Source organism: Pseudophryne corroboree, chromosome 4, assembly GCF_028390025.1.
Source record: "Pseudophryne corroboree isolate aPseCor3 chromosome 4, aPseCor3.hap2, whole genome shotgun sequence".
NCBI lineage: Eukaryota > Metazoa > Chordata > Amphibia > Anura > Myobatrachidae > Pseudophryne > Pseudophryne corroboree.
The window spans coordinates 708,882,050-708,905,779 of record NC_086447.1 but is presented as its reverse complement, the minus strand read 5'-3'; the positions used below and the strand labels follow the sequence as shown (position 1 = coordinate 708,905,779).

The 23,730-nt window shown below is 39.3% G+C and overlaps 57 non-coding genes across 57 annotated transcripts; all 57 read left to right on the top strand.

Annotated features, from left to right (window-relative positions):
- Nucleotides 1–28: 28 nt before the first annotated feature.
- Nucleotides 29–144, top strand: LOC134913424 (U5 spliceosomal RNA). Its single transcript, XR_010177187.1, has one exon. It is a non-coding gene; the product is annotated as a U5 spliceosomal RNA (small nuclear RNA).
- A 273-nt stretch (nucleotides 145–417) lies between these two features.
- On the top strand, nucleotides 418–533 carry LOC134913352 (U5 spliceosomal RNA). Its single transcript, XR_010177123.1, has one exon. It is a non-coding gene; the product is annotated as a U5 spliceosomal RNA (small nuclear RNA).
- Nucleotides 534–814: 281 nt separating this feature from the next.
- On the top strand, nucleotides 815–930 carry LOC134913439 (U5 spliceosomal RNA). The gene has a single exon (XR_010177200.1). It is a non-coding gene; the product is annotated as a U5 spliceosomal RNA (small nuclear RNA).
- A 270-nt stretch (nucleotides 931–1,200) lies between these two features.
- Nucleotides 1,201–1,316, top strand: LOC134913431 (U5 spliceosomal RNA). The gene has a single exon (XR_010177193.1). It is a non-coding gene; the product is annotated as a U5 spliceosomal RNA (small nuclear RNA).
- Nucleotides 1,317–1,590: 274 nt separating this feature from the next.
- On the top strand, nucleotides 1,591–1,707 carry LOC134913368 (U5 spliceosomal RNA). Its single transcript, XR_010177137.1, has one exon. It is a non-coding gene; the product is annotated as a U5 spliceosomal RNA (small nuclear RNA).
- A 281-nt stretch (nucleotides 1,708–1,988) lies between these two features.
- LOC134913324 (U5 spliceosomal RNA) lies at nucleotides 1,989–2,104 on the top strand. The gene has a single exon (XR_010177098.1). It is a non-coding gene; the product is annotated as a U5 spliceosomal RNA (small nuclear RNA).
- A 270-nt stretch (nucleotides 2,105–2,374) lies between these two features.
- Nucleotides 2,375–2,490, top strand: LOC134913313 (U5 spliceosomal RNA). The gene has a single exon (XR_010177089.1). It is a non-coding gene; the product is annotated as a U5 spliceosomal RNA (small nuclear RNA).
- A 270-nt stretch (nucleotides 2,491–2,760) lies between these two features.
- On the top strand, nucleotides 2,761–2,876 carry LOC134913419 (U5 spliceosomal RNA). The gene has a single exon (XR_010177183.1). It is a non-coding gene; the product is annotated as a U5 spliceosomal RNA (small nuclear RNA).
- A 270-nt stretch (nucleotides 2,877–3,146) lies between these two features.
- Nucleotides 3,147–3,262, top strand: LOC134913269 (U5 spliceosomal RNA). Its single transcript, XR_010177049.1, has one exon. It is a non-coding gene; the product is annotated as a U5 spliceosomal RNA (small nuclear RNA).
- A 270-nt stretch (nucleotides 3,263–3,532) lies between these two features.
- On the top strand, nucleotides 3,533–3,648 carry LOC134913554 (U5 spliceosomal RNA). Its single transcript, XR_010177288.1, has one exon. It is a non-coding gene; the product is annotated as a U5 spliceosomal RNA (small nuclear RNA).
- A 270-nt stretch (nucleotides 3,649–3,918) lies between these two features.
- On the top strand, nucleotides 3,919–4,034 carry LOC134913430 (U5 spliceosomal RNA). The gene has a single exon (XR_010177192.1). It is a non-coding gene; the product is annotated as a U5 spliceosomal RNA (small nuclear RNA).
- Nucleotides 4,035–4,308: 274 nt separating this feature from the next.
- LOC134913330 (U5 spliceosomal RNA) lies at nucleotides 4,309–4,424 on the top strand. The gene has a single exon (XR_010177104.1). It is a non-coding gene; the product is annotated as a U5 spliceosomal RNA (small nuclear RNA).
- A 273-nt stretch (nucleotides 4,425–4,697) lies between these two features.
- Nucleotides 4,698–4,813, top strand: LOC134913351 (U5 spliceosomal RNA). Its single transcript, XR_010177122.1, has one exon. It is a non-coding gene; the product is annotated as a U5 spliceosomal RNA (small nuclear RNA).
- Nucleotides 4,814–5,090: 277 nt separating this feature from the next.
- Nucleotides 5,091–5,206, top strand: LOC134913386 (U5 spliceosomal RNA). Its single transcript, XR_010177153.1, has one exon. It is a non-coding gene; the product is annotated as a U5 spliceosomal RNA (small nuclear RNA).
- A 270-nt stretch (nucleotides 5,207–5,476) lies between these two features.
- On the top strand, nucleotides 5,477–5,592 carry LOC134913428 (U5 spliceosomal RNA). The gene has a single exon (XR_010177191.1). It is a non-coding gene; the product is annotated as a U5 spliceosomal RNA (small nuclear RNA).
- Nucleotides 5,593–5,866: 274 nt separating this feature from the next.
- LOC134913444 (U5 spliceosomal RNA) lies at nucleotides 5,867–5,983 on the top strand. The gene has a single exon (XR_010177205.1). It is a non-coding gene; the product is annotated as a U5 spliceosomal RNA (small nuclear RNA).
- A 285-nt stretch (nucleotides 5,984–6,268) lies between these two features.
- LOC134913450 (U5 spliceosomal RNA) lies at nucleotides 6,269–6,384 on the top strand. Its single transcript, XR_010177209.1, has one exon. It is a non-coding gene; the product is annotated as a U5 spliceosomal RNA (small nuclear RNA).
- A 270-nt stretch (nucleotides 6,385–6,654) lies between these two features.
- On the top strand, nucleotides 6,655–6,770 carry LOC134913312 (U5 spliceosomal RNA). The gene has a single exon (XR_010177088.1). It is a non-coding gene; the product is annotated as a U5 spliceosomal RNA (small nuclear RNA).
- Nucleotides 6,771–7,040: 270 nt separating this feature from the next.
- On the top strand, nucleotides 7,041–7,156 carry LOC134913418 (U5 spliceosomal RNA). The gene has a single exon (XR_010177182.1). It is a non-coding gene; the product is annotated as a U5 spliceosomal RNA (small nuclear RNA).
- Nucleotides 7,157–7,426: 270 nt separating this feature from the next.
- Nucleotides 7,427–7,542, top strand: LOC134913268 (U5 spliceosomal RNA). Its single transcript, XR_010177048.1, has one exon. It is a non-coding gene; the product is annotated as a U5 spliceosomal RNA (small nuclear RNA).
- A 270-nt stretch (nucleotides 7,543–7,812) lies between these two features.
- On the top strand, nucleotides 7,813–7,928 carry LOC134913529 (U5 spliceosomal RNA). The gene has a single exon (XR_010177273.1). It is a non-coding gene; the product is annotated as a U5 spliceosomal RNA (small nuclear RNA).
- A 273-nt stretch (nucleotides 7,929–8,201) lies between these two features.
- Nucleotides 8,202–8,317, top strand: LOC134913350 (U5 spliceosomal RNA). The gene has a single exon (XR_010177121.1). It is a non-coding gene; the product is annotated as a U5 spliceosomal RNA (small nuclear RNA).
- Nucleotides 8,318–8,590: 273 nt separating this feature from the next.
- LOC134913382 (U5 spliceosomal RNA) lies at nucleotides 8,591–8,706 on the top strand. Its single transcript, XR_010177149.1, has one exon. It is a non-coding gene; the product is annotated as a U5 spliceosomal RNA (small nuclear RNA).
- A 274-nt stretch (nucleotides 8,707–8,980) lies between these two features.
- On the top strand, nucleotides 8,981–9,097 carry LOC134913471 (U5 spliceosomal RNA). The gene has a single exon (XR_010177227.1). It is a non-coding gene; the product is annotated as a U5 spliceosomal RNA (small nuclear RNA).
- A 285-nt stretch (nucleotides 9,098–9,382) lies between these two features.
- On the top strand, nucleotides 9,383–9,498 carry LOC134913449 (U5 spliceosomal RNA). Its single transcript, XR_010177208.1, has one exon. It is a non-coding gene; the product is annotated as a U5 spliceosomal RNA (small nuclear RNA).
- A 274-nt stretch (nucleotides 9,499–9,772) lies between these two features.
- Nucleotides 9,773–9,889, top strand: LOC134913367 (U5 spliceosomal RNA). Its single transcript, XR_010177136.1, has one exon. It is a non-coding gene; the product is annotated as a U5 spliceosomal RNA (small nuclear RNA).
- A 281-nt stretch (nucleotides 9,890–10,170) lies between these two features.
- LOC134913295 (U5 spliceosomal RNA) lies at nucleotides 10,171–10,286 on the top strand. Its single transcript, XR_010177073.1, has one exon. It is a non-coding gene; the product is annotated as a U5 spliceosomal RNA (small nuclear RNA).
- Nucleotides 10,287–10,556: 270 nt separating this feature from the next.
- Nucleotides 10,557–10,672, top strand: LOC134913467 (U5 spliceosomal RNA). Its single transcript, XR_010177224.1, has one exon. It is a non-coding gene; the product is annotated as a U5 spliceosomal RNA (small nuclear RNA).
- A 270-nt stretch (nucleotides 10,673–10,942) lies between these two features.
- Nucleotides 10,943–11,058, top strand: LOC134913409 (U5 spliceosomal RNA). The gene has a single exon (XR_010177174.1). It is a non-coding gene; the product is annotated as a U5 spliceosomal RNA (small nuclear RNA).
- A 269-nt stretch (nucleotides 11,059–11,327) lies between these two features.
- LOC134913285 (U5 spliceosomal RNA) lies at nucleotides 11,328–11,443 on the top strand. Its single transcript, XR_010177065.1, has one exon. It is a non-coding gene; the product is annotated as a U5 spliceosomal RNA (small nuclear RNA).
- Nucleotides 11,444–11,713: 270 nt separating this feature from the next.
- Nucleotides 11,714–11,829, top strand: LOC134913466 (U5 spliceosomal RNA). Its single transcript, XR_010177223.1, has one exon. It is a non-coding gene; the product is annotated as a U5 spliceosomal RNA (small nuclear RNA).
- A 270-nt stretch (nucleotides 11,830–12,099) lies between these two features.
- On the top strand, nucleotides 12,100–12,215 carry LOC134913267 (U5 spliceosomal RNA). The gene has a single exon (XR_010177047.1). It is a non-coding gene; the product is annotated as a U5 spliceosomal RNA (small nuclear RNA).
- A 270-nt stretch (nucleotides 12,216–12,485) lies between these two features.
- On the top strand, nucleotides 12,486–12,601 carry LOC134913427 (U5 spliceosomal RNA). Its single transcript, XR_010177190.1, has one exon. It is a non-coding gene; the product is annotated as a U5 spliceosomal RNA (small nuclear RNA).
- A 274-nt stretch (nucleotides 12,602–12,875) lies between these two features.
- LOC134913443 (U5 spliceosomal RNA) lies at nucleotides 12,876–12,992 on the top strand. The gene has a single exon (XR_010177204.1). It is a non-coding gene; the product is annotated as a U5 spliceosomal RNA (small nuclear RNA).
- A 285-nt stretch (nucleotides 12,993–13,277) lies between these two features.
- On the top strand, nucleotides 13,278–13,393 carry LOC134913474 (U5 spliceosomal RNA). Its single transcript, XR_010177230.1, has one exon. It is a non-coding gene; the product is annotated as a U5 spliceosomal RNA (small nuclear RNA).
- Nucleotides 13,394–13,662: 269 nt separating this feature from the next.
- On the top strand, nucleotides 13,663–13,778 carry LOC134913454 (U5 spliceosomal RNA). Its single transcript, XR_010177212.1, has one exon. It is a non-coding gene; the product is annotated as a U5 spliceosomal RNA (small nuclear RNA).
- Nucleotides 13,779–14,055: 277 nt separating this feature from the next.
- On the top strand, nucleotides 14,056–14,171 carry LOC134913311 (U5 spliceosomal RNA). The gene has a single exon (XR_010177087.1). It is a non-coding gene; the product is annotated as a U5 spliceosomal RNA (small nuclear RNA).
- Nucleotides 14,172–14,444: 273 nt separating this feature from the next.
- LOC134913441 (U5 spliceosomal RNA) lies at nucleotides 14,445–14,560 on the top strand. Its single transcript, XR_010177202.1, has one exon. It is a non-coding gene; the product is annotated as a U5 spliceosomal RNA (small nuclear RNA).
- A 286-nt stretch (nucleotides 14,561–14,846) lies between these two features.
- On the top strand, nucleotides 14,847–14,962 carry LOC134913405 (U5 spliceosomal RNA). Its single transcript, XR_010177170.1, has one exon. It is a non-coding gene; the product is annotated as a U5 spliceosomal RNA (small nuclear RNA).
- A 269-nt stretch (nucleotides 14,963–15,231) lies between these two features.
- On the top strand, nucleotides 15,232–15,347 carry LOC134913491 (U5 spliceosomal RNA). Its single transcript, XR_010177245.1, has one exon. It is a non-coding gene; the product is annotated as a U5 spliceosomal RNA (small nuclear RNA).
- Nucleotides 15,348–15,620: 273 nt separating this feature from the next.
- Nucleotides 15,621–15,736, top strand: LOC134913390 (U5 spliceosomal RNA). The gene has a single exon (XR_010177156.1). It is a non-coding gene; the product is annotated as a U5 spliceosomal RNA (small nuclear RNA).
- Nucleotides 15,737–16,005: 269 nt separating this feature from the next.
- LOC134913383 (U5 spliceosomal RNA) lies at nucleotides 16,006–16,122 on the top strand. The gene has a single exon (XR_010177150.1). It is a non-coding gene; the product is annotated as a U5 spliceosomal RNA (small nuclear RNA).
- A 270-nt stretch (nucleotides 16,123–16,392) lies between these two features.
- LOC134913284 (U5 spliceosomal RNA) lies at nucleotides 16,393–16,508 on the top strand. Its single transcript, XR_010177064.1, has one exon. It is a non-coding gene; the product is annotated as a U5 spliceosomal RNA (small nuclear RNA).
- Nucleotides 16,509–16,778: 270 nt separating this feature from the next.
- On the top strand, nucleotides 16,779–16,894 carry LOC134913465 (U5 spliceosomal RNA). The gene has a single exon (XR_010177222.1). It is a non-coding gene; the product is annotated as a U5 spliceosomal RNA (small nuclear RNA).
- A 270-nt stretch (nucleotides 16,895–17,164) lies between these two features.
- Nucleotides 17,165–17,280, top strand: LOC134913426 (U5 spliceosomal RNA). The gene has a single exon (XR_010177189.1). It is a non-coding gene; the product is annotated as a U5 spliceosomal RNA (small nuclear RNA).
- Nucleotides 17,281–17,554: 274 nt separating this feature from the next.
- On the top strand, nucleotides 17,555–17,671 carry LOC134913442 (U5 spliceosomal RNA). Its single transcript, XR_010177203.1, has one exon. It is a non-coding gene; the product is annotated as a U5 spliceosomal RNA (small nuclear RNA).
- Nucleotides 17,672–17,956: 285 nt separating this feature from the next.
- On the top strand, nucleotides 17,957–18,072 carry LOC134913473 (U5 spliceosomal RNA). The gene has a single exon (XR_010177229.1). It is a non-coding gene; the product is annotated as a U5 spliceosomal RNA (small nuclear RNA).
- A 269-nt stretch (nucleotides 18,073–18,341) lies between these two features.
- LOC134913406 (U5 spliceosomal RNA) lies at nucleotides 18,342–18,457 on the top strand. The gene has a single exon (XR_010177171.1). It is a non-coding gene; the product is annotated as a U5 spliceosomal RNA (small nuclear RNA).
- Nucleotides 18,458–18,734: 277 nt separating this feature from the next.
- Nucleotides 18,735–18,850, top strand: LOC134913297 (U5 spliceosomal RNA). The gene has a single exon (XR_010177075.1). It is a non-coding gene; the product is annotated as a U5 spliceosomal RNA (small nuclear RNA).
- A 273-nt stretch (nucleotides 18,851–19,123) lies between these two features.
- On the top strand, nucleotides 19,124–19,239 carry LOC134913412 (U5 spliceosomal RNA). Its single transcript, XR_010177176.1, has one exon. It is a non-coding gene; the product is annotated as a U5 spliceosomal RNA (small nuclear RNA).
- A 286-nt stretch (nucleotides 19,240–19,525) lies between these two features.
- Nucleotides 19,526–19,641, top strand: LOC134913404 (U5 spliceosomal RNA). The gene has a single exon (XR_010177169.1). It is a non-coding gene; the product is annotated as a U5 spliceosomal RNA (small nuclear RNA).
- Nucleotides 19,642–19,910: 269 nt separating this feature from the next.
- Nucleotides 19,911–20,026, top strand: LOC134913508 (U5 spliceosomal RNA). Its single transcript, XR_010177256.1, has one exon. It is a non-coding gene; the product is annotated as a U5 spliceosomal RNA (small nuclear RNA).
- A 286-nt stretch (nucleotides 20,027–20,312) lies between these two features.
- On the top strand, nucleotides 20,313–20,428 carry LOC134913476 (U5 spliceosomal RNA). Its single transcript, XR_010177232.1, has one exon. It is a non-coding gene; the product is annotated as a U5 spliceosomal RNA (small nuclear RNA).
- A 286-nt stretch (nucleotides 20,429–20,714) lies between these two features.
- LOC134913413 (U5 spliceosomal RNA) lies at nucleotides 20,715–20,830 on the top strand. Its single transcript, XR_010177177.1, has one exon. It is a non-coding gene; the product is annotated as a U5 spliceosomal RNA (small nuclear RNA).
- A 269-nt stretch (nucleotides 20,831–21,099) lies between these two features.
- Nucleotides 21,100–21,215, top strand: LOC134913507 (U5 spliceosomal RNA). Its single transcript, XR_010177255.1, has one exon. It is a non-coding gene; the product is annotated as a U5 spliceosomal RNA (small nuclear RNA).
- Nucleotides 21,216–21,501: 286 nt separating this feature from the next.
- Nucleotides 21,502–21,617, top strand: LOC134913475 (U5 spliceosomal RNA). Its single transcript, XR_010177231.1, has one exon. It is a non-coding gene; the product is annotated as a U5 spliceosomal RNA (small nuclear RNA).
- Nucleotides 21,618–22,371: 754 nt separating this feature from the next.
- Nucleotides 22,372–22,487, top strand: LOC134913308 (U5 spliceosomal RNA). Its single transcript, XR_010177085.1, has one exon. It is a non-coding gene; the product is annotated as a U5 spliceosomal RNA (small nuclear RNA).
- Nucleotides 22,488–23,730: the final 1,243 nt, after the last annotated feature.

Here is a 23,730-nt window from a genome sequence, read left to right as displayed (position 1 = left end):
CACTCAGGCGACAGGTGGAATCTTTGTCATGCTCTGGTTTCTTTTCAGAATGAGCAAATCTTTCGCCTTTTACTAAAGATTTCCATGGAGAGGAGCAAAACTGAGTTTTATCTCAATTGTTGTATGCCCCATCTTATTGGGGTTTCTTTTACCGGTTTAAAGATAGAACGAGTGTGCTTTAATGTAAGCTCATTTGCATAGCAATAACAGTAAATGTCTGTTACTTTTCAAACAGAATTTTCTTGTCCATGCTAATTGCTTGAAATATCTGGGAGCACATGGAAAAGAGTACAAACCATGCTTATAGCAAGGGGAAGCCTGGTGAGAATTCTGCTTTCTTTCTTTCAAATTGGGCCACACTTTGAGCTGAATGAGGACTGCTGGCACGCCACTCAGGCGACAGGTGGAATCTTGGTCATGCTCTGGTTTCTCTTCAGAACGAACAAATCTTTCGCCTTTTATTAAAGATTTCCGTGGAGAGGAGCAAAACTGAGTTTTATCTCAATTGTTGCATGCCCCATCTTATTGGGGTTTCTTTTACCGGTTTAAAGATAGAACGAGTGTGCTTTAATGTAAGCTCATTTGCATAACAATGACAGTAAATGTCTGTTTTTTTTCAAACAGAACTTTCTTGACCATGCTAAGTGCTTGAAAATCTGGGAGCACATGGAAAAGAGTACAAGCCATGCTTATAGCAAGGGGAAGCCTGGTGAGAAACCTGCTTTCTTTCTTTCTTTCTTTCAAAATGGGTGCTCACTTTGAGCTGAATGAGGACTGCTGGCACGGCACTCAGGCGACAGGTGGAATCTTTGTCATGCTCTGGTTTCTCTTCAGAATGAACAAATATTTCGCCATTTACTAAAGATTTCCGTGGAGAGGAGCAAAACTGAGTTTTATCTCAATTTTTGCATGCTCTATCTTATTGGGGTTTCTTTTATCGGTTTAAAGATAGAACGAGTGTGCTTTAATGTAAGCTCATTTGCATAGCAATAACAGTAAATGTCTGTTACTTTTCAAACAGAATTTTCTTGTCCATGCTAATTGCTTGAAATATCTGGGAGCACATGGAAAAGAGTACAAACCATGCTTATAGCAAGGGGAAGCATGGTGAGAAATGTGCTTTCTTTCAAATTGGGCGCTCACTTTGAGCTGAATGAGGACTGCTGGCACGGCACTCAGGCGACAGGTGGAATCTTTGTCATGCTCTGGTTTCTTTTCAGAATGAGCAAATCTTTCGCCTTTTACTAAAGATTTCCATGGAGAGGAGCAAAACTGAGTTTTATCTCAATTGTTGCATGCCCCATCTTATTGGGGTTTCTTTTATCGGTTTAAAGATAGAACGAGTGTGCTTTAATGTAAGCTCATTTTCATAGCAATAACAGTAAATGTCTGTTACTTTTCAAACAGAATTTTCTTGTCCATGCTAATTGCTTGAAATATCTGGGAGCACATGGAAAAGAGTACAAACCATGCTTATAGCAAGGGGAAGCCTGGTGAGAATTCTGCTTTCTTTCTTTCAAATTGGGCGCTCACTTTGAGCTGAATGAGGACTGCTGGCACGGCACTCAGGCGACAGGTGGAATCTTGGTCATGCTCTGGTTTCTCTTCAGAACGAACAAATCTTTTCCCTTTTACTAAAGATTTTCGTGGAGAGGAGCAAAACTGAGTTTTATCTCAATTTTTGCATGCCCCATTTTTATTGGGGTTTCTTTTATAAGTTTAAAGACAGAACAAGTGTGCTTTCTTGGTAGCTTTAATGTAAGTTTATTTGCATAACAATGACAGTAAATGTCTGTTTCTTTTCAAACAGAACTTTCTTGACCATACTAATTGCTTGAAAGATCTGGGAGCACATGGAAAAGAGTACAAACCATACTTATAGCAATGGGAAGTCTGGTGAGAAATCTGCTTTCTTTCATATTGGGTGCTCACTTTGAGCTGAATGAGGACTTCTGGCATGCACTCAGGCGACAGGTGGAATCTTGGTCATGCTCTGGTTTCTCTTCAGAACAAACAAATCTTTCGCCTTTTACGAAAGATTTCCGTGGAGAGGAGCAAAACTGAGTTTTATCTCAATTTTTGCATGCCCCATCTTATTGGGGTTTCTTTTATCAGTTTAAAGACAGAATGAGTGTGCTTTAATGTAAGTTCATTTGCATAGCAATGACAGTAAATGTCTGTTTCTTTTCAAACAGAACTTTCTTGTCCATGCTTATTGCTTGAAAAATCTGGGAGCACATGGAAAAGAGTACAAACCATGCTTATAGCAAGGGGAAGCATGGTGAGAAATGTGCTTTCTTTCAAATTGGACGCTCACTTTGAGCTGAATGAGGACTGCTGGCACTTCACTCAGGCGACAGGTGGAATCTTTGTCATGCTCTGGTTTCTCTTCAGAATGAACAAATCTTTTGCCTTTTACTAAAGATTTCCGTGGAGAGGAGCAAAACTGAGTTTTATCTCAATTTTTGCATGCCCCATATTATTGGGTTTTCTTTTATTGGTTTAAAGATAGAACGAGTGTGAATTAATATAAGCTCATTTGCATAGCAATGACAGTAAATGTCTGTTTCTTTTCAAACAGAACTTTCTTGACCATGCTAATTGCTTGAAAGATCTGGGTGCACATGGAAAAGAGTACAAACCATGCTTATAGCAAGGGGAAGCATGGTGAGAAATCTGCTTTCTTTCAAATTGGGCGCACACTTTGAGCTGAATGAGGACTGCTGGCACGGCACTCAGGCGACAGGTGGAATCTTGGTCCTGCTCTGGTTTCTCTTCAGAACGAACAAATCATTCGCCTTTTACTAAAGATTTCCGTGGAGAGGAGCAAAACTGAGTTTTATCTCAATTGTTGCATGCCCCATCTTATTGGGGTTTCTCTTATCAGTTTAAAGACAGAATGAGTGTGCTTTAATGTAAGCTTATTTGCATAGCAATGACAGTAAATGTCTGTTTCTTTTCAAACAGAACTTTCTTGTCCATGCTAATTGCTTGAAATATCTGGGAGCACATGGAAAAGAGTACAAACCATGCTTATAGCAAGGGGAAGCATGGTGAGTAATGTGCTTTCTTTCAAATTGGGCGCTCATTTTGAGCTGAATGAGGACTGCTGGCACGGCACTCAGGCGACAGGTGGAATCTTGGTCATGCTCTGGTTTCTCTTCAGAACGAACAAATCTTTCGCCTTTTACTAAAGATTTCCGTGGAGAGGAGCAAAACTGAGTTTTATCTCAATTTTTGCATGCCCCATCTTATTGGGGTTTCTTTTATCAGTTTAAAGACAGAATGAGTGTGCTTTAATGTAAGCTCATTTGCATAGCAATGACAGTAAATGTCTGTTTCTTTTCAAACAGAACTTTCTTGTCCATGCTAATTGCTTGAAAAATCTGGGAGCACATGGAAAAGAGTACAAACCATGCTTATAGCAAGGGGAAGCATGGTGAGAAATGTGCTTTCTTTCAAATTGGGCGCTCACTTTGAGCTGAATGAGGACTGCTGGCACGGCACTCAGGCGACAGGTGGAATCTTTGTCATGCTCTGGTTTCTTTTCAGAATGAACAAATATTTTGTTTTTTATTAATGATTTCCATGGAGAGGAGTAAAACTGAGTTTTATCTCAATTGTTGCATGCTCCATCTTATTGGGTTTTCTTTTATCGGTTTAAAGATAGAACGAGTGTGCTTTAATGTAAGCTCATTTGCATAGCAATAACAGTAAATGTCTGTTACTTTTCAAACAGAATTTTCTTGTCCATGCTAATTGCTTGAAATATCTTGGAGCACATGGAAAAGAGTACAAACCATGCTTATAGCAAGGGGAAGCATGGTGAGAAATGTGCTTTCTTTCAAATTGGGCGCTCACTTTGAGCTGAATGAGGACTGCTGGCACGGCACTCAGGCGACAGGTGGAATCTTTGTCATGCTCTGGTTTCTTTTCAGAATGAGCAAATCTTTCGCCTTTTACTAAAGATTTCCATGGAGAGGAGCAAAACTGAGTTTTATCTCAATTGTTGCATGCCCCATCTTATTGGGGTTTCTTTTATCGGTTTAAAGATAGAACGAGTGTGCTTTAATGTAAGCTCATTTTCATAGCAATAACAGTAAATGTCTGTTACTTTTCAAACAGAATTTTCTTGTCCATGCTAATTGCTTGAAATATCTGGGAGCACATGGAAAAGAGAACAAACCATGCTTATAGCAAGGGGAAGCCTGGTGAGAATTCTGCTTTCTTTCTTTCAAATTGGGCGCTCACTTTGAGCTGAATGAGGACTGCTGGCACGGCACTCAGGCGACAGGTGGAATCTTGGTCATGCTCTGGTTTCTCTTCAGAACGAACAAATCTTTCGCCTTTTACTAAAGATTTCCGTGGAGAGGAGCAAAACTGAGTTTTATCTCAATTGTTGTATGCCACATCTTATTGGGGTTTCTTTTACCGGTTTAAAGATAGAACGAGTGTGCTTTAATGTAAGCTCATTTGCATAGCAATAACAGTAAATGTCTGTTACTTTTCAAACAGAATTTTCTTGTCCATGCTAATTGCTTGAAATATCTGGGAGCACATGGAAAAGAGTACAAACCATGCTTATAGCAAGGGGAAGCCTGGTGAGAATTCTGCTTTCTTTCTTTCAAATTGGGCCACACTTTGAGCTGAATGAGGACTGCTGGCACGGCACTCAGGCGACAGGTGGAATCTTGGTCATGCTCTGGTTTCTCTTCAGAACGAACAAATCTTTCGCCTTTTATTAAAGATTTCCGTGGAGAGGAGCAAAACTGAGTTTTATCTCAATTGTTGCATGCCCCATCTTATTGGGGTTTCTTTTACCGGTTTAAAGATAGAACGAGTGTGCTTTAATGTAAGCTCATTTGCATAACAATGACAGTAAATGTCTGTTTTTTTTCAAACAGAACTTTCTTGACCATGCTAATTGCTTGAAAATCTGGGAGCACATGGAAAAGAGTACAAGCCATGCTTATAGCAAGGGGAAGCCTGGTGAGAAACCTGCTTTCTTTCTTTCTTTCAAAATGGGTGCTCACTTTGAGCTGAATGAGGACTGCTGGCACGGCACTCAGGCGACAGGTGGAATCTTTGTCATGCTCTGGTTTCTCTTCAGAATGAACAAATCTTTCGCCATTTACTAAAGATTTCCGTGGAGAGGAGCAAAACTGAGTTTTATCTCAATTTTTGCATGCTCTATCTTATTGGGGTTTCTTTTATCGGTTTAAAGATAGAACGAGTGTGCTTTAATGTAAGCTCATTTGCATAGCAATAACAGTAAATGTCTGTTACTTTTCAAACAGAATTTTCTTGTCCATGCTAATTGCTTGAAATATCTGGGAGCACATGGAAAAGAGTACAAACCATGCTTATAGCAAGGGGAAGCATGGTGAGATATGTGCTTTCTTTCAAATTGGGCGCTCACTTTGAGCTGAATGAGGACTGCTGGCACGGCACTCAGGCGACAGGTGGAATCTTTGTCATGCTCTGGTTTCTTTTCAGAATGAGCAAATCTTTCGCCTTTTACTAAAGATTTCCATGGAGAGGAGCAAAACTGAGTTTTATCTCAATTGTTGCATGCCCCATCTTATTGGGGTTTCTTTTATCGGTTTAAAGATAGAACGAGTGTGCTTTAATGTAAGCTCATTTTCATAGCAATAACAGTAAATGTCTGTTACTTTTCAAACAGAATTTTCTTGTCCATGCTAATTGCTTGAAATATCTGGGAGCACATGGAAAAGAGTACAAACCATGCTTATAGCAAGGGGAAGCCTGGTGAGAATTCTGCTTTCTTTCTTTCAAATTGGGCGCTCACTTTGAGCTGAATGAGGACTGCTGGCACGGCACTCAGGCGACAGGTGGAATCTTGGTCATGCTCTGGTTTCTCTTCAGAACGAACAAATCTTTTCCCTTTTACTACAGATTTTCGTGGAGAGGAGCAAAACTGAGTTTTATCTCAATTTTTGCATGCCCCATTTTTATTGGGGTTTCTTTTATAAGTTTAAAGACAGAACAAGTGTGCTTTCTTGGTAGCTTTAATGTAAGTTTATTTGCATAACAATGACAGTAAATGTCTGTTTCTTTTCAAACAGAACTTTCTTGACCATACTAATTGCTTGAAAGATCTGGGAGCACATGGAAAAGAGTACAAACCATGCTTATAGCAAAGGGAAGCCTCGTGAGAAATCTGCTTTCTTTCTTTCATATTGGGTGCTCACTTTGAGCTGAATGAGGACTTCTGGCACGCACTCAGGCGACAGTTGGAATCTTGGTCATGCTCTAGTTTCTCTTCAGAACGAACAAATCTTTCGCCTTTTACTAAAGATTTCAGTGGAAAGGAGCAAAACTGAGTTTTATCTCAATTGTTGCATGCCCCATCTTATTGGGTTTTCTTTTATTGGTTTAAAGATAGAACGAGTGTGCTTTAATATAAGCTCATTTGCATAGCAATGACAGTAAATGTCTGTTTCTTTTCAAACAGAACTTTCTTGACCATAATAATTGCTTGAAAGATCTGGGAGCACATGGAAAAGAGTACAAACCATACTTATAGCAATGGGAAGTCTGGTGAGAAATCTGCTTTCTTTCATATTGGGTGCTCACTTTGAGCTGAATGAGGACTGCTGGCACTTTACTCAGGCGACAGGTGGAATCTTTGTCATGCTCTGGTTTCTCTTCAGAATGAACAAATCTTTTGCCTTTTACTAAAGATTTCCGTGGAGAGGAGCAAAACTGAGTTTTATCTCAATTTTTGCATGCCCCATATTATTGGGTTTTCTTTTATTGGTTTAAAGATAGAACGAGTGTGAATTAATATAAGCTCATTTGCATAGCAATGACAGTAAATGTCTGTTTCTTTTCAAACAGAACTTTCTTGACCATGCTAATTGCTTGAAAGATCTGGGTGCACATGGAAAACAGTACAAACCATGCTTATAGCAAGGGGAAGCATGGTGAGAAATCTGCTTTCTTTCAAATTGGGCGCACACTTTGAGCTGAATGAGGACTGCTGGCACGGCACTCAGGCGACAGGTGGAATCTTGGTTCTGCTCTGGTTTCTCTTCAGAACGAACAAATCATTCGCCTTTTACTAAAGATTTCCGTGGAGAGGAGCAAAACTGAGTTTTATCTCAATTGTTGCATGCCCCATCTTATTGGGGTTTCTCTTATCAGTTTAAAGACAGAATGAGTGTGCTTTAATGTAAGCTTATTTGCATAGCAATGACAGTAAATGTCTGTTTCTTTTCAAACAGAACTTTCTTGTCCATGCTAATTGCTTGAAATATCTGGGAGCACATGGAAAAGAGTACAAACCATGCTTATAGCAAGGGGAAGCATGGTGAGTAATGTGCTTTCTTTCAAATTGGGCGCTCATTTTGAGCTGAATGAGGACTGCTGGCACGGCACTCAGGCGACAGGTGGAATCTTGGTCATGCTCTGGTTTCTCTTCAGAACGAACAAATCTTTCGCCTTTTACTAAAGATTTCCGTGGAGAGGAGCAAAACTGAGTTTTATCTCAATTTTTGCATGCCCCATCTTATTGGGGTTTCTTTTATCAGTTTAAAGACAGAATGAGTGTGCTTTAATGTAAGCTCATTTGCATAGCAATGACAGTAAATGTCTGTTTCTTTTCAAACAGAACTTTCTTGTCCATGCTAATTGCTTGAAAAATCTGGGAGCACATGGAAAAGAGTACAAACCATGCTTATAGCAAGGGGAAGCATGGTGAGAAATGTGCTTTCTTTCAAATTGGGCGCTCACTTTGAGCTGAATGAGGACTGCTGGCACGGCACTCAGGCGACAGGTGGAATCTTTGTCATGCTCTGGTTTCTCTTCAGAATGAACAAATCTTTTGTTTTTTATTAATGATTTCCATGGAGAGGAGCAAAACTGAGTTTTATCTCAATTGTTGCATGCTCCATCTTATTGGGTTTTCTTTTATCGGTTTAAAGATAGAACGAGTGTGCTTTAATGTAAGCTCATTTGCATAGCAATAACAGTAAATGTCTGTTACTTTTCAAACAGAATTTTCTTGTCCATGCTAATTGCTTGAAATATCTGGGAGCACATGGAAAAGAGTACAAACCATGCTTATAGCAAGGGGAAGCCTGGTGAGAATTCTGCTTTCTTTCTTTCAAATTGGGCCACACTTTGAGCTGAATGAGGACTGCTGGCACGGCACTCAGGCGACAGGTGGAATCTTGGTCATGCTCTGGTTTCTCTTCAGAACGAACAAATCTTTCGCCTTTTATTAAAGATTTCCGTGGAGAGGAGCAAAACTGAGTTTTATCTCAATTGTTGCATGCCCCATCTTATTGGGGTTTCTTTTACCGGTTTAAAGATAGAACGAGTGTGCTTTAATGTAAGCTCATTTGCATAACAATGACAGTAAATGTCTGTTTTTTTTCAAACAGAACTTTCTTGACCATGCTAATTGCTTGAAAATCTGGGAGCACATGGAAAAGAGTACAAGCCATGCTTATAGCAAGGGGAAGCCTGGTGAGAAACCTGCTTTCTTTCTTTCAAAATGGGTGCTCACTTTGAGCTGAATGAGGACTGCTGGCACGGCACTCAGGCGACAGGTGGAATCTTTGTCATGCTCTGGTTTCTCTTCAGAATGAACAAATCTTTCGCCATTTACTAAAGATTTCCGTGAAGAGGAGCAAAACTGAGTTTTATCTCAATTTTTGCATGCTCTATCTTATTGGGGTTTCTTTTATTGGTTTAAAGATAGAACGAGTGTGCTTTAATGTAAGCTCATTTGCATAGCAATAACAGTAAATGTCTGTTACTTTTCAAACAGAATTTTCTTGTCCATGCTAATTGCTTGAAATATCTTGGAGCACATGGAAAAGAGTACAAACCATGCTTATAGCAAGGGGAAGCCTGGTGAGAATTCTGCTTTCTTTCTTTCAAATTGGGCGCTCACTTTGAGCTGAATGAGGACTGCTGGCACGGCACTCAGGCGACAGGTGGAATCTTGGTCATGCTCTGGTTTCTCTTCAGAACTAACAAATCTTTTCCCTTTTACTACAGATTTTCGTGGAGAGGAGCAAAACTGAGTTTTATCTCAATTTTTGCATGCCCCATTTTTATTGGGGTTTCTTTTATAAGTTTTCAGACAGAACAAGTGTGCTTTCTTGGTAGCTTTAATGTAAGTTTATTTGCATAACAATGACAGTAAATGTCTGTTTCTTTTCAAACAGAACTTTCTTGACCATACTAATTGCTTGAAAGATCTGGGAGCACATGGAAAAGAGTACAAACCATGCTTATAGCAAGGGGAAGCCTCGTGAGAAATCTGCTTTCTTTCTTTCATATTGGGTGCTCACTTTGAGCTGAATGAGGACTTCTGGCACACACTCAGGCGACAGTTGGAATCTTGGTCATGCTCTAGTTTCTCTTCAGAACGAACAAATCTTTCGCCTTTTACTAAAGATTTCAGTGGAAAGGAGCAAAACTGAGTTTTATCTCAATTGTTGCATGCCCCATCTTATTGGGTTTTCTTTTATTGGTTTAAAGATAGAACGAGTGTGCATTAATATAAGCTCATTTGCATAGCAATGACAGTAAATGTCTGTTTCTTTTCAAACAGAACTTTCTTGACCATAATAATTGCTTGAAAGATCTGGGAGCACATGGAAAAGAGTACAAACCATGCTTATAGCAAGGGGAAGCCTGGTGAGAATTCTGCTTTCTTTCTTTCAAATTGGGCGCTCACTTTGAGCTGAATGAGGACTGCTGGCACGGCACTCAGGCGACAGGTGGAATCTTGGTCATGCTCTGGTTTCTCTTCAGAACGAACAAATCTTTTCCCTTTTACTAAAGATTTTCGTGGAGAGGAGCAAAACTGAGTTTTATCTCAATTTTTGCATGCCCCATTTTTATTGGGGTTTCTTTTATAAGTTTAAAGACAGAACAAGTGTGCTTTCTTGGTAGCTTTAATGTAAGTTTATTTGCATAACAATGACAGTAAATGTCTGTTTCTTTTCAAACATAACTTTCTTGACCATACTAATTGCTTGAAAGATCTGGGAGCACATGGAAAAGAGTACAAACCATGCTTATAGCAAGGGGAAGTCTGGTGAGAAATCTGCTTTCTTTCATATTGGGTGCTCACTTTGAGCTGAATGAGGACTTCTGGCATGCACTCAGGCGACAGGTGGAATCTTGGTCATGCTCTGGTTTCTCTTCAGAACGAACAAATCTTTCGCCTTTTACTAAAGATTTCCGTGGAGAGGAGCAAAACTGAGTTTTATCTCAATTTTTGCATGCCCCATCTTATTGAGGTTTCTTTTATCAGTTTAAAGACAGAATGAGTGTGCTTTAATGTAAGTTCATTTGCATAGCAATGACAGTAAATGTCTGTTTCTTTTCAAACAGAACTTTCTTGTCCATGCTAATTGCTTGAAAAATCTGGGAGCACATGGAAAAGAGTACAAACCATGCTTATAGCAAGGGGAAGCATGGTGAGAAATGTGCTTTCTTTCAAATTGGGCGCTCACTTTGAGCTGAATGAGGACTGCTGGCACGGCACTCAGGCGACAGGTGGAATCTTTGTCATGCTCTGGTTTCTCTTCAGAATGAACAAATCTTTTGCTTTTTACTAAAGATTTCCATGGAGAGGAGCAAAACTGAGTTTTATCTCAATTGTTGCATGCTCCATCTTATTGGGTTTTCTTTTATCGGTTTAAAGATAGAACGAGTGTGCTTTAATGTAAGCTCATTTGCATAGCAATAACAGTAAATGTCTGTTACTTTTCAAACAGAATTTTCTTGTCCATGCTAATTGCTTGAAATATCTGGGAGCACATGGAAAAGAGTACAAACCATGCTTATAGCAAGGGGAAGCATGGTGAGAAATGTGCTTTCTTTCAAATTTGGCGCTCATTTTGAGCTGAATGAGGACTGCTGGCACGGCACTCAGGCAACAGGTGGAATCTTGGTCATGCTCTGGACTCTCTTCAGAACGAACAAATCTTTCGCCTTTTACTAAAGATCTCCGTGGAGAGGAGCAAAACTGAGTTTTATCTCAATTTTTGCATGCCCCATATTATTGGGTTTTCTTTTATTGGTTTAAAGATAGAACGAGTGTGAATTAATATAAGCTCATTTGCATAGCAATGACAGTAAATGTCTGTTTCTTTTCAAACAGAACTTTCTTGACCATAATAATTGCTTGAAAGATCTGGGTGCACATGGAAAACAGTACAAACCATGCTTATAGCAAGTGGAAGTCTGGTGAGAAATCTGCTTTCTTTCATATTGGGTGCTCACTTTGAGCTGAATGAGGACTTCTGGCATGCACTCAGGCGACAGGTGGAATCTTGGTCATGCTCTGGTTTCTCTTCAAAACAAACAAATCTTTCGCCTTTTACTAAAGATTTCCGTGGAGAGGAGCAAAACTGAGTTTTATCTCAATTTTTGCATGCCCCATCTTATTGGGGTTTCTTTTATCAGTTTAAAGACAGAATGAGTGTGCTTTAATGTAAGTTCATTTGCATAGCAATGACAGTAAATGTCTGTTTCTTTTCAAACAGAACTTTCTTGTCCATGCTAATTGCTTGAAAAATCTGGGAGCACATGGAAAAGAGTACAAACCATGCTTATAGCAAGGGGAAGCATGGTGAGAAATGTGCTTTCTTTCAAATTGGGCGCTCACTTTGAGCTGAATGAGGACTGCTGGCACGGCACTCAGGCGACAGGTGGAATCTTTGTCATGCTCTGGTTTCTCTTCAGAATGAACAAATCTTTTGCTTTTTACTAAAGATTTCCATGGAGAGGAGCAAAACTGAGTTTTATCTCAATTGTTGCATGCTCCATCTTATTGGGTTTTCTTTTATCGGTTTAAAGATAGAACGAGTGTGCTTTAATGTAAGCTCATTTGCATAGCAATAACAGTAAATGTCTGTTACTTTTCAAACAGAATTTTCTTGTCCATGCTAATTGCTTGAAATATCTGGGAGCACATGGAAAAGAGTACAAACCATGCTTATAGCAAGGGGAAGCATGGTGAGAAATGTGCTTTCTTTCAAATTTGGCGCTCATTTTGAGCTGAATGAGGACTGCTGGCACTGCACTCAGGCAACAGGTGGAATCTTGGTCATGCTCTGGTTTCTCTTCAGAACGAACAAATCTTTCGCCTTTTACTAAAGATTTCCGTGGAGAGGAGCAAAACTGAGTTTTATCTCAATTTTTGCATGCCCCATCTTATTGGGGTTTCTTTTATCAGTTTAAAGACAGAATGAGTGTGCTTTAATGTAAGCTCATTTGCATAGCAATGACAGTAAATGTCTGTTTCTTTTCAAACAGAACTTTCTTGTCCATGCTAATTGCTTGAAAAATCTGGGAGCACATGGAAAAGAGTACAAACCATGCTTATAGCAAGGGGAAGCATGGTGAGAAATGTGCTTTCTTTCAAATTGGGCGCTCACTTTGAGCTGAATGAGGACTGCTGGCACGGCACTCAGGTGACAGGTGGAATCTTTGTCATGCTCTGGTTTCTTTTCAGAATGAGCAAATCTTTCGCCTTTTACTAAAGATTTCCATGGAGAGGAGCAAAACTGAGTTTTATCTCAATTGTTGCATGCCCCATCTTATTGGGGTTTCTTTTATCGGTTTAAAGATAGCACAAGTGTGCTTTAATGTAAACTTATTTGCATAGCAATAACAGTAAATGTCTGTTACTTTTCAAACAGAATTTTCTTGTCCATGCTAATTGCTTGAAATATCTGGGAGCACATGGAAAAGAGTACAAACCATGTTTATAGCAAGGGGAAGCCTGGTGAGAATTCTGCTTTCTTTCTTTCAAATTGGGCGCTCACTTTGAGCTGAATGAGGACTGCTGGCACGGCACTCAGGCGACAGGTGGAATCTTGGTCATGCTCTGGTTTCTCTTCAGAACGAACAAATCTTTTCCCTTTTACTACAGATTTTCGTGGAGAGGAGCAAAACTGAGTTTTATCTCAATTTTTGCATGCCCCATTTTTATTGGGGTTTCTTTTATAAGTTTAAAGACAGAACAAGTGTGCTTTCTTGGTAGCTTTAATGTAAGTTTATTTGCATAACAATGACAGTAAATGTCTGTTTCTTTTCAAACAGAACTTTCTTGACCATACTAATTGCTTGAAAGATCTGGGAGCACATGGAAAAGAGTACAAACCATGCTTATAGCAAGGGGAAGCCTCGTGAGAAATCTGCTTTCTTTCTTTCATATTGGGTGCTCACTTTGAGCTGAATGAGGACTTCTGGCACGCACTCAGGCGACAGTTGGAATCTTGGTCATGCTCTAGTTTCTCTTCAGAACGAACAAATCTTTCACCTTTTACTAAAGATTTCAGTGGAAAGGAGCAAAACTGAGTTTTATCTCAATTGTTGCATGCCCCATCTTATTGGGTTTTCTTTTATTGGTTTAAAGATAGAACGAGTGTGCATTAATATAAGCTCATTTGCATAGCAATGACAGTAAATGTCTGTTTCTTTTCAAACAGAACTTTCTTGACCATAATAATTGCTTGAAAGATCTGGGAGCACATGGAAAAGAGTACAAACCATGCTTATAGCAAGGGGAAGCCTGGTGAGAAATCTGCTTTCTTTCAAATTGGGCCACACTTTGAGCTGAATGAGGACTGCTGGCACGGCACTCAGGCGACAGGTGGAATCTTGGTCATGCTCTGGTTTCTCTTCAGAACGAACAAATCTTTCGCCTTTTATTAAAGACTTCTGTGGAGAGGAGCAAAACTGAGTTTTATCTCAATTGTTGCATGCCCCATCTTATTGGGGTTTCTTTTACCGGTTTAAAGATAGAACGAGTGTGCTTTAATGTAAGCTCATTTGCATAACAATGACAGTAAATGTCTGTTTTTTTTCAAACAGAACTTTCTTGACCATGCTAATTGCTTGAAAATCTGGGAGCACATGGAAAAGAGTACAAGCCATGCTTATAGCAAGGGGAAGCCTGGTGAGAAACCTGCTTTCTTTCTTTCTTTCAAAATGGGTGCTCACTTTGAGCTGAATGAGGACTGCTGGCACGGCACTCAGGCGACAGGTAGAATCTTTGTCATGCTCTGGTTTCTCTTCAGAATGAACAAATTTTTCGCCTTTTACTAAAGATTTCCGTGGAGAGGAGCAAAACTGAGTTTTATCTCAATTTTTGCATGCCCTATCTTATTGGGGTTTCTTTTATCGGTTTAAAGATAGAACGAGTGTGCTTTAATGTAAGCTCATTTGCATAGCATTGACAGTAAATGTCTGTTTCTTTTCAAACAGAACTTTCTTGTCCATGCTAATTGCTTGAAAGATCTGGGAGCACATGGAAAAGTGTACAAACCATGCTTATAGCAAGGGGAAGCCTGGTGAGAAATCTGCTTTCTTTCTTTCAAATTGGGTGCTCACTTTGAGCTGAATGAGGACTTCTGGCATGCACTCAGGTGACAGGTGAAATCTTGGTCATGCTCTGGTTTCTCTTCAGAACGAACAAATCTTTTGCCTTTTACGAAAGATTTCAGTGGAAAGGAGCAAAACTAAGTTTTATCTCAATTTTTGCATGCTCCATCTTATTGGGGTTTCTTTTATCGGTTTAATGATAGAACGATTGTGCTTTAATGTTTGCTCATTTGCATAGCAATGACAGTAAATGTCTGTTTCTTTTCAAACAGAACTTTCTTGACCATGCTAATTGCTTGAAAGATTTGGGAGCACATGGAATAGTGTACATACCATGCTTATAGCAAGGTGAAGCCTGGTGAGAAATCTGCGTTCGTTCTTTCTTTCTTTCTTGCAAATTGGGTGCTCACTTTGAGCTGAATGAGGACTGCTGGCACGGCACTCAGGCGACAGATGGAATCTTGGTCATGCTCTGGTTTCTCTTCAGAACAAGCAAATCTTTCGCCTTTTACTAAAGATTTCCGTGGAGAGGAGCATAACTGAGTTTTATTTGAATTTCTGAATGCCCCCTCTTATTGGGGTTTCTTTTATTGGTTTAAAGACAGAACGAGTGTGCATTCTTGGTAGCTTTAATGTAAGCTCAGTTGCATAGCAATGACAGTAAATGTCTGTTTCTTTTCAAACAGAGCTTTCTTTACCTTGCTAATTGCTTGAAAGATCTGGGAGCACATGGAAAAGAGTACAAACCATGCTTGGTGAGATGTCTGCTTTCTTTCTTTTAAATTGGTTTCTCACTTTGAGCTGAATGAGGACTGCCAGCACGGCCCTCAGGCAACATGTAGAATTTTGGCCATGCTGTGGTTTGTCTTCAGAAAAAAAAAATATTTTGCCTTTTACTAAAGATTTCCGTGGAGAGGAGCAAAACTGAGTTTTATCTCAATTTTTGCATGCCCTATCTTATTGGGGTTTCTTTTGTCGGTTTAAAGATAGAACAAGTGTGCTTTTATGTAAGCTCATTTGCATAGCATTGACAGTAAATGTCTGTTTCTTTTCAAACAGAACTTTCTTGTCCATGCTAATTGCTTGAAAGATCTGGGAGCACATGGAAAAGAGTACAAACCATGCTTATAGCAAGGGGAAGCTTGGTGAGAAATCTGCTTTCTTTCTTTCAAATTGGGTGCTCACTTTGAGCTGAATGAGGACTTCTGGCATGCACTCAGGTGACAGGTGAAATCTTGGTCATGCTCTGGTTTCTCTTCAGAACGAACAAATCTTTTGCCTTTTACTAAAGATTTCAGTGGAAAGGAGCAAAACTGAGTTTTATCTCAATTTTTGCATGCCCCATATTATTGGGTTTTCTTTTATTGGTTTAAAGATAGAACGAGTGTGAATTAATATAAGCTCATTTGCATAGCAATGACAGTAAATGTCTGTTTCTTTTCAAACAGAACTTTCTTGACCATAATAATTGCTTGAAAGATCTGGGTGCACATGGAAAACAGTACAAACCATGCTTATAGCAAGGGGAAGTCTGGTGAGAAATCTGCTTTCTTTCATATTGGGTGCTCACTTTGAGCTGAATGAGGACTTCTGGCATGCACTCAGGCGACAGGTGGAATCTTGGTCATGCTCTGGTTTCTCTTCAAAATGAACAAATCTTTCGCCTTTTACTAAAGATTACCGTGGAGAGGAGCAAAACTGAGTTTTATCTCAATTTTTTGCATGCCCCATCTTATTGGGGTTTCTTTTATCAGTTTAAAGACAGAATGAGTGTGCTTTAATGTAAGTTCATTTGCATAGCAATGACAGTAAATGTCTGTTTCTTTTCAAACAGAACTTTCTTGTCCATGCTAATTGCTTGAAAAATCTGGGAGCACATGGAAAAGAGTACAAACCATGCTTATAGCAAGGGGAAGCATGGTGAGAAATGTGCTTTCTTTCAAATTGGGCGCTCACTTTGAGCTGAATGAGGACTGCTGGCACGGCACTCAGGCGACAGGTGGAATCTTTGTCATGCTCTGGTTTCTCTTCAGAATGAACAAATCTTTTGCCTTTTACTAAAGATTTCCGTGGAGAGGAGCAAAACTGAGTTTTATCTCAATTTTTGCATGCCCCATCTTATTGGGGTTTCTTTTATCAGTTTAAAGACAGAATGAGTGTGCTTTAATGTAAGCTCATTTGCATAGCAATGACAGTAAATGTCTGTTTCTTTTCAAACAGAACTTTCTTGTCCATGCTAATTGCTTGAAAAATCTGGGAGCACATGGAAAAGAGTACAAACCATGCTTATAGCAAGGGGAAGCATGGTGAGAAATGTGCTTTCTTTCAAATTGGGCGCTCACTTTGAGCTGAATGAGGACTGCTGGCACGGCACTCAGGCGACAGGTGGAATCTTTGTCATGCTCTGGTTTCTCTTCAGAATGAACAAATCTTTTGCTTTTTACTAAAGATTTCCATGGAGAGGAGCAAAACTGAGTTTTATCTCAATTGTTGCATGCTCCATCTTATTGGGTTTTCTTTTATCGGTTTAAAGATAGAATGAGTGTGCTTTAATGTAAGCTCATTTGCATAGCAATGACAGTAAATGTCTGTTTCTTTTCAAACAGAACTTTCTTGTCCATGCTAATTGCTTGAAAAATCTGGGAGCACATGGAAAAGAGTACAAACCATGCTTATAGCAAGGGGAAGCATGGTGAGAAATGTGCTTTCTTTCAAATTGGGCGCTCACTTTGAGCTGAATGAGGACTGCTGGCACGGCACTCAGGCGACAGGTGGAATCTTTGTCATGCTCTGGTTTCTTTTCAGAATGAGCAAATCTTTCGCCTTTTACTAAAGATTTCCATGGAGAGGAGCAAAACTGAGTTTTATCTCAATTGTTGCATGCCCCATCTTATTGGGGTTTCTTTTATCGGTTTAAAGATAGAACGAGTGTGCTTTAATGTAAGCTCATTTGCATAGCAATAACAGTAAATGTCTGTTACTTTTCAAACAGAATTTTCTTGTCCATGCTAATTGCTTGAAATATCTGGGAGCACATGGAAAAGAGTACAAACCATGCTTATAGCAAGGGGAAGCCTGGTGAGAATTCTGCTTTCTTTCTTTCAAATTGGGCGCTCACTTTGAGCTGAATGAGGACTGCTGGCACGGCACTCAGGCGACAGGTGGAATCTTGGTCATGCTCTGGTTTCTCTTCAGAACGAACAAATCTTTTCCCTTTTACTACAGATTTTCGTGGAGAGGAGCAAAACTGAGTTTTATCTCAATTTTTGCATGCCCCATTTTTATTGGGGTTTCTTTTATAAGTTTAAAGACAGAACAAGTGTGCTTTCTTGGTAGCTTTAATGTAAGTTTATTTGCATAACAATGACAGTAAATGTCTGTTTCTTTTCAAACAGAACTTTCTTGACCATACTAATTGCTTGAAAGATCTGGGAGCACATGGAAAAGAGTACAAACCATGCTTATAGCAAGGGGAAGCCTCGTGAGAAATCTGCTTTCTTTCTTTCATATTGGGTGCTCACTTTGAGCTGAATGAGGACTTCTGGCACACACTCAGGCGACAGTTGGAATCTTGGTCATGCTCTAGTTTCTCTTCAGAACGAACAAATCTTTCACCTTTTACTAAAGATTTCAGTGGAAAGGAGCAAAACTGAGTTTTATCTCAATTGTTGCATGCCCCATCTTATTGGGTTTTCTTTTATTGGTTTAAAGATAGAACGAGTGTGCATTAATATAAGCTCATTTGCATAGCAATGACAGTAAATGTCTGTTTCTTTTCAAACAGAACTTTCTTGACCATAATAATTGCTTGAAAGATCTGGGAGTACATGGAAAAGAGTACAAACCATGCTTATAGCAAGGGGAAGCCTGGTGAGAAATCTGCTTTCTTTCAAATTGGGCCACACTTTGAGCTGAATGAGGACTGCTGGCACGGCACTCAGGCGACAGGTGGAATCTTGGTCATGCTCTGGTTTCTCTTCAGAACGAACAAATCTTTCGCCTTTTATTAAAGACTTCCGTGGAGAGAAGCAAAACTGAGTTTTATCTCAATTGTTGCATGCCCCATCTTATTGGGGTTTCTTTTACCGGTTTAAAGATAGAACGAGTGTGCTTTAATGTAAGCTCATTTGCATAACAATGACAGTAAATGTCTGTTTTTTTTCAAACAGAACTTTCTTGACCTTGCTAATTGCTTGAAAATCTGGGAGCACATGGAAAAGAGTACAAGCCATGCTTATAGCAAGGGGAAGCCTGGTGAGAAACCTGCTTTCTTTCTTTCTTTCAAAATGGGTGCTCACTTTGAGCTGAATGAGGACTGCTGGCACGGCACTCAGGCGACAGGTGGAATCTTTGTCATGCTCTGGTTTCTCTTCAGAATGAACAAATCTTTCGCCTTTTACTAAAGATTTCCGTGGAGAGGAGCAAAACTGAGTTTTATCTCAATTTTTGCATGCCCTATCTTATTGGGGTTTCTTTTATCGGTTTAAAGATAGAACGAGTGTGCTTTAATGTAAGCTCATTTGCATAGCATTGACAGTAAATGTCTGTTTCTTTTCAAACAGAACTTTCTTGTCCATGCTAATTGCTTGAAAGATCTGGGAGCACATGGAAAAGAGTACAAACCATGCTTATAGCAAGGGGAAGCTTGGTGAGAAATCTGCTTTCTTTCTTTCAAATTGGGTGCTCACTTTGAGCTGAATGAGGACTTCTGGCATGCACTCAGGTGACAGGTGAAATCTTGGTCATGCTCTGGTTTCTCTTCAGAACGAACAAATCTTTTGCCTTTTACTAAAGATTTCAGTAGAAAGGAGCAAAACTGAGTTTTATCTCAATTTTTGCATGCTCCATCTTATTGGGGTTTCTTTTATCGGTTTAATGATAGAACGATTGTGCTTTAATGTTAGCTCATTTGCATAGCAATGACAGTAAATGTCTGTTTCTTTTCAAACAGAACTTTCTTGACCATGCTAATTGCTTGAAAGATTTGGGAGCACATGGAATAGTGTACATACCATGCTTATAGCAAGGTGAAGCCTGGTGAGAAATCTGCGTTCGTTCTTTCTTTCTTTCTTGCAAATTGGGTGCTCACTTTGAGCTGAATGAGGACTGCTGGCACGGCACTCAGGCGACAGATGGAATCTTGGTCATGCTCTGGTTTCTCTTCAGAACAAGCAAATCTTTCGCCTTTTACTAAAGATTTCCGTGGAGAGGAGCATAACTGAGTTTTATTTGAATTTCTGAATGCCCCCTCTTATTGGGGTTTCTTTTATTGGTTTAAAGACAGAACGAGTGTGCATTCTTGGTAGCTTTAATGTAAGCTCAGTTGCATAGCAATGACAGTAAATGTCTGTTTCTTTTCAAACAGAGCTTTCTTTACCTTGCTAATTGCTTGAAAGATCTGGGAGCACATGGAAAAGAGTACAAACCATGCTTGGTGAGATGTCTGCTTTCTTTCTTTTAAATTGGTTTCTCACTTTGAGCTGAATGAGGACTGCCAGCACGGCCCTCAGGCAACATGTAGAATTTTGGCCATGCTGTGGTTTGTCTTCAGAAAAAAAAAATATTTTGCCTTTTACTAAAGATTTCCGTGGAGAGGAGCAAAACTGAGTTTTATCTCTATTTTTGCATGTCCTATCTTATTGGGGTTTCTTTTTTCGGTTTAAAGACAGAACGAGTGTGCTTTCTTGGTAGCTTTAATGTAAGTTAATTTGCATAACAATGACAGTAAATGTCTGTTTCTTTTCAAACAGAACTTTCTTGACCATGCTAATTGCTTGAAAGATCTGGGAGCACATGGAAAAGAGTACAAACCATGCTTATAGCAAGGTGAAGCCTGGTGAGAAATCTGCTTTCTTTCTTTCAAATTGGGTGCTCACTTTGAGCTGGATGAGGACTGCCGGCACTGCACTCAGGCAACAGGTGGAATCTTCGTCATGCTTTGGTTTTTCTTCAGAATGAACAAATCTTTCGCCTTTTATTAAAGATTTCTGTGGAGAGGAGCAAAACTGAGTTTTATATGAATTTCTGCATGCCCCATCTTATTGGGCTTTCTTTTATCAGTTTAAAGACAGAATGAGTGTGCTTTAATGTAAGCTCATTTGCATAGCAATGACAGTAAATGTCTGTTTCTTTTCAAACAGAACTTTCTTGACCATGCTAATTGCTTGAAAGATTTGGGAGCACATGGAATAGTGTACATACCATGCTTATAGCAAGGTGAAGCCTGGTGAGAAATCTGCGTTCGTTCTTTCTTTCTTTCTTGCAAATTGGGTGCTCACTTTGAGCTGAATGAGGACTGCTGGCACGGCACTCAGGCGACAGATGGAATCTTGGTCATGCTCTGGTTTCTCTTCAGAACAAGCAAATCTTTCGCCTTTTACTAAAGATTTCCGTGGAGAGGAGCATAACTGAGTTTTATTTGAATTTCTGAATGCACCATCTTATTGGGGTTTCTTTTATTGGTTTAAAGACAGAACGAGTGTGCATTCTTGGTAGCTTTAATGTAAGCTCAGTTGCATAGCAATGACAGTAAATGTCTGTTTCTTTTCAAACAGAGCTTTCTTTACCTTGCTAATTGCTTGAAAGATCTGGGAGCACATGGAAAAGAGTACAAACCATGCTTGGTGAGATGTCTGCTTTCTTTCTTTTAAATTGGTTTCTCACTTTGAGCTGAATGAGGACTGCCAGCACGGCCCTCAGGCAACATGTAGAATTTTGGCCATGCTGTGGTTTGTCTTCAGAAAAAAAAAATATTTTGCCTTTTACTAAAGATTTCCGTGGAGAGGAGCAAAACTGAGTTTTATCTCTATTTTTGCATGTCCTATCTTATTGGGGTTTCTTTTTTCGGTTTAAAGACAGAACGAGTGTGCTTTCTTGGTAGCTTTAATGTAAGTTAATTTGCATAACAATGACAGTAAATGTCTGTTTCTTTTCAAACAGAACTTTCTTGACCATGCTAATTGCTTGAAAGATCTGGGAGCACATGGAAAAGAGTACAAACCATGCTTATAGCAAGGTGAAGCCTGGTGAGAAATCTGCTTTCTTTCTTTCAAATTGGGTGCTCACTTTGAGCTGGATGAGGACTGCCGGCACTGCACTCAGGCAACAGGTGGAATCTTCGTCATGCTTTGGTTTTTCTTCAGAATGAACAAATCTTTCGCCTTTTATTAAAGATTTCTGTGGAGAGGAGCAAAACTGAGTTTTATATGAATTTCTGCATGCCCCATCTTATTGGGCTTTCTTTTATCAGTTTAAAGACAGAACAAGTGTGCTTTATTGGTAGCTTTAACGTAAGCTCATTTGCATAGCAATGACAGTAAATGTCTGTTTATTTTCAACAAGTGTGCTTTCTTACTAGCTTTAATGTAAGCTCATTTGCATAGCAATGACAGTAAATGTCTGTTTATTTTCAAACAGAATTTTCTTGACCATGCTAATTGCATGTGCCTTATACTAACATATTATTAAAAAAAATGTCCAGGACTTACCATTAATAGTACCTGTTTTAATATGTATTCTGGAAATGCTTTGACCCTATACTTATTATAAACAACATAGGGCAGGTGATGGGGTGTTAGTCCAAGTTAAAGGACTTTCCATCTTCAAGTGTACACACATGTACATAATATAAAATATATAGGAGGGGGACCATAATTCAAAACATAAGAAAAAATGCTACCATGCTGATTCTTTTAGTGCCACACAAAGTAGAAATAGCAAGTGCCCACTCTAAATACTAAATACAATGGCACTTTCTATGCAGATGAGCTTACCCCCAAGATCATTTGCATAGCAATGACAGTAAATGTCTGTTTCTTTTCAAACAGAACTTTCTTGACCATGCTAATTGCTTGTAAGATCTGGGAGCACATGGAAAAGAGTACAAACCATGCTTGGTGAGATATCTGCTTTCTTTCTTTCAAATTGGTTTCTCACTTTGAGCTGAATGAGGACTGCCAGCACGGCACTCAGGCGACAGGTGGAATCTTGGTCATGCTCTGGTTTCTCTTCAGAATGAACAAATCTTTCGCCTTTTACTAAAGATTTCCGTGGAGAGGAGTAAAACTGAGTTTTATCTCAATTTTTGCATGCCCCATCTTATTGGGGTTTCTTTTATTGGCACAAAAACAGAACTAATGTGCTTTCTTCGTAGCTTTAATGTAAGCTTATTTGCATAGCAATGACAGTAAATGCCTGTTTCTTTTCAAACAGAACTTTCTTGACCATGCTAATTGCTTAAAAGATTTGGGAGCATATGCAAAAAGGATGCAAACCATGCTTATAGCAAGGGGAAGCCTGTTGAGATATTTGTTCTGTCTTTTAAATTGGGTGCTCACATTGAGCTGAATGAGGACTGCCAGAATTGCACTCATGTGACAGGTGGAATTTTGGTCATGCTCTGGTTTGACTTCAGAATGAAGTAATTATTATTTTTTTACTAAAGATTTCTTTGGAGTAGAGCTAATCTTAGTGTTTTTTCAATATTTGTATGCCCCAGCTTAATGGTGTTGCTTTTATCAGTTAAAAAACAGAACAAGTGTGCTTTCTTACTAGCTTTAATGTAAGCTCATTTGCATAGCAATGACAGTAAATGTCTGTTTATTTTCAAACAGAATTTTCTTGACCATGCTAATTGCATGTGCCTTATACTGACATATTATAAAAAAAATGTCTAGGACTTACCATTAATAGTACCTGTTTTAATATGTATTCTGATAATGCTTGGACCCTATACTTATTATAAACAACATAGGGCAGGTGATGGGGTGTTAGTCCAAGTTAAAGGACTTTCCATCTTCAAGTGTACACACATGTACATAATATAAAATATATAGGAGGGGGACCTTAATTCAAAACATAAGAAAAAATGCTACAATGCTGATACTTGTAGTGCCACACAAAGTAGAAAAAGCAAGTGCCCACACTAAATACAATGGCACTTTCTATGCAGATGAGCTTACCCCCAAGCTTTTCTAAATAATGGCACTCAGTCACCTAAAGCAGTGCTTTTCCATCCACAGTACTTAAAGCACTAACAGTACAGTTTTCAATAATAGCCATACTTAAGCACAGGTACCTTAATAAATAGCTCAGTTATTTTGATTTAACCTTCTGTGCTCAAGTATGTATATCACAAAAACATGGACTATTAGTTAGAGATGAGCGGGTTCGGTTTCTCTGAATCCGAACCCGCCAGAACTTCATGTTTTTTTTCACGGGTCCGAGCGACTCGGATCTTCCCGCCTTGCTCGGTTAACCCGAGCGCGCCCGAACGTCATCATGACGCTGTCGGATTCTCGCGAGGCTCGGATTCTATCGCGAGACTCGGATTCTATATAAGGAGCCGCGCGT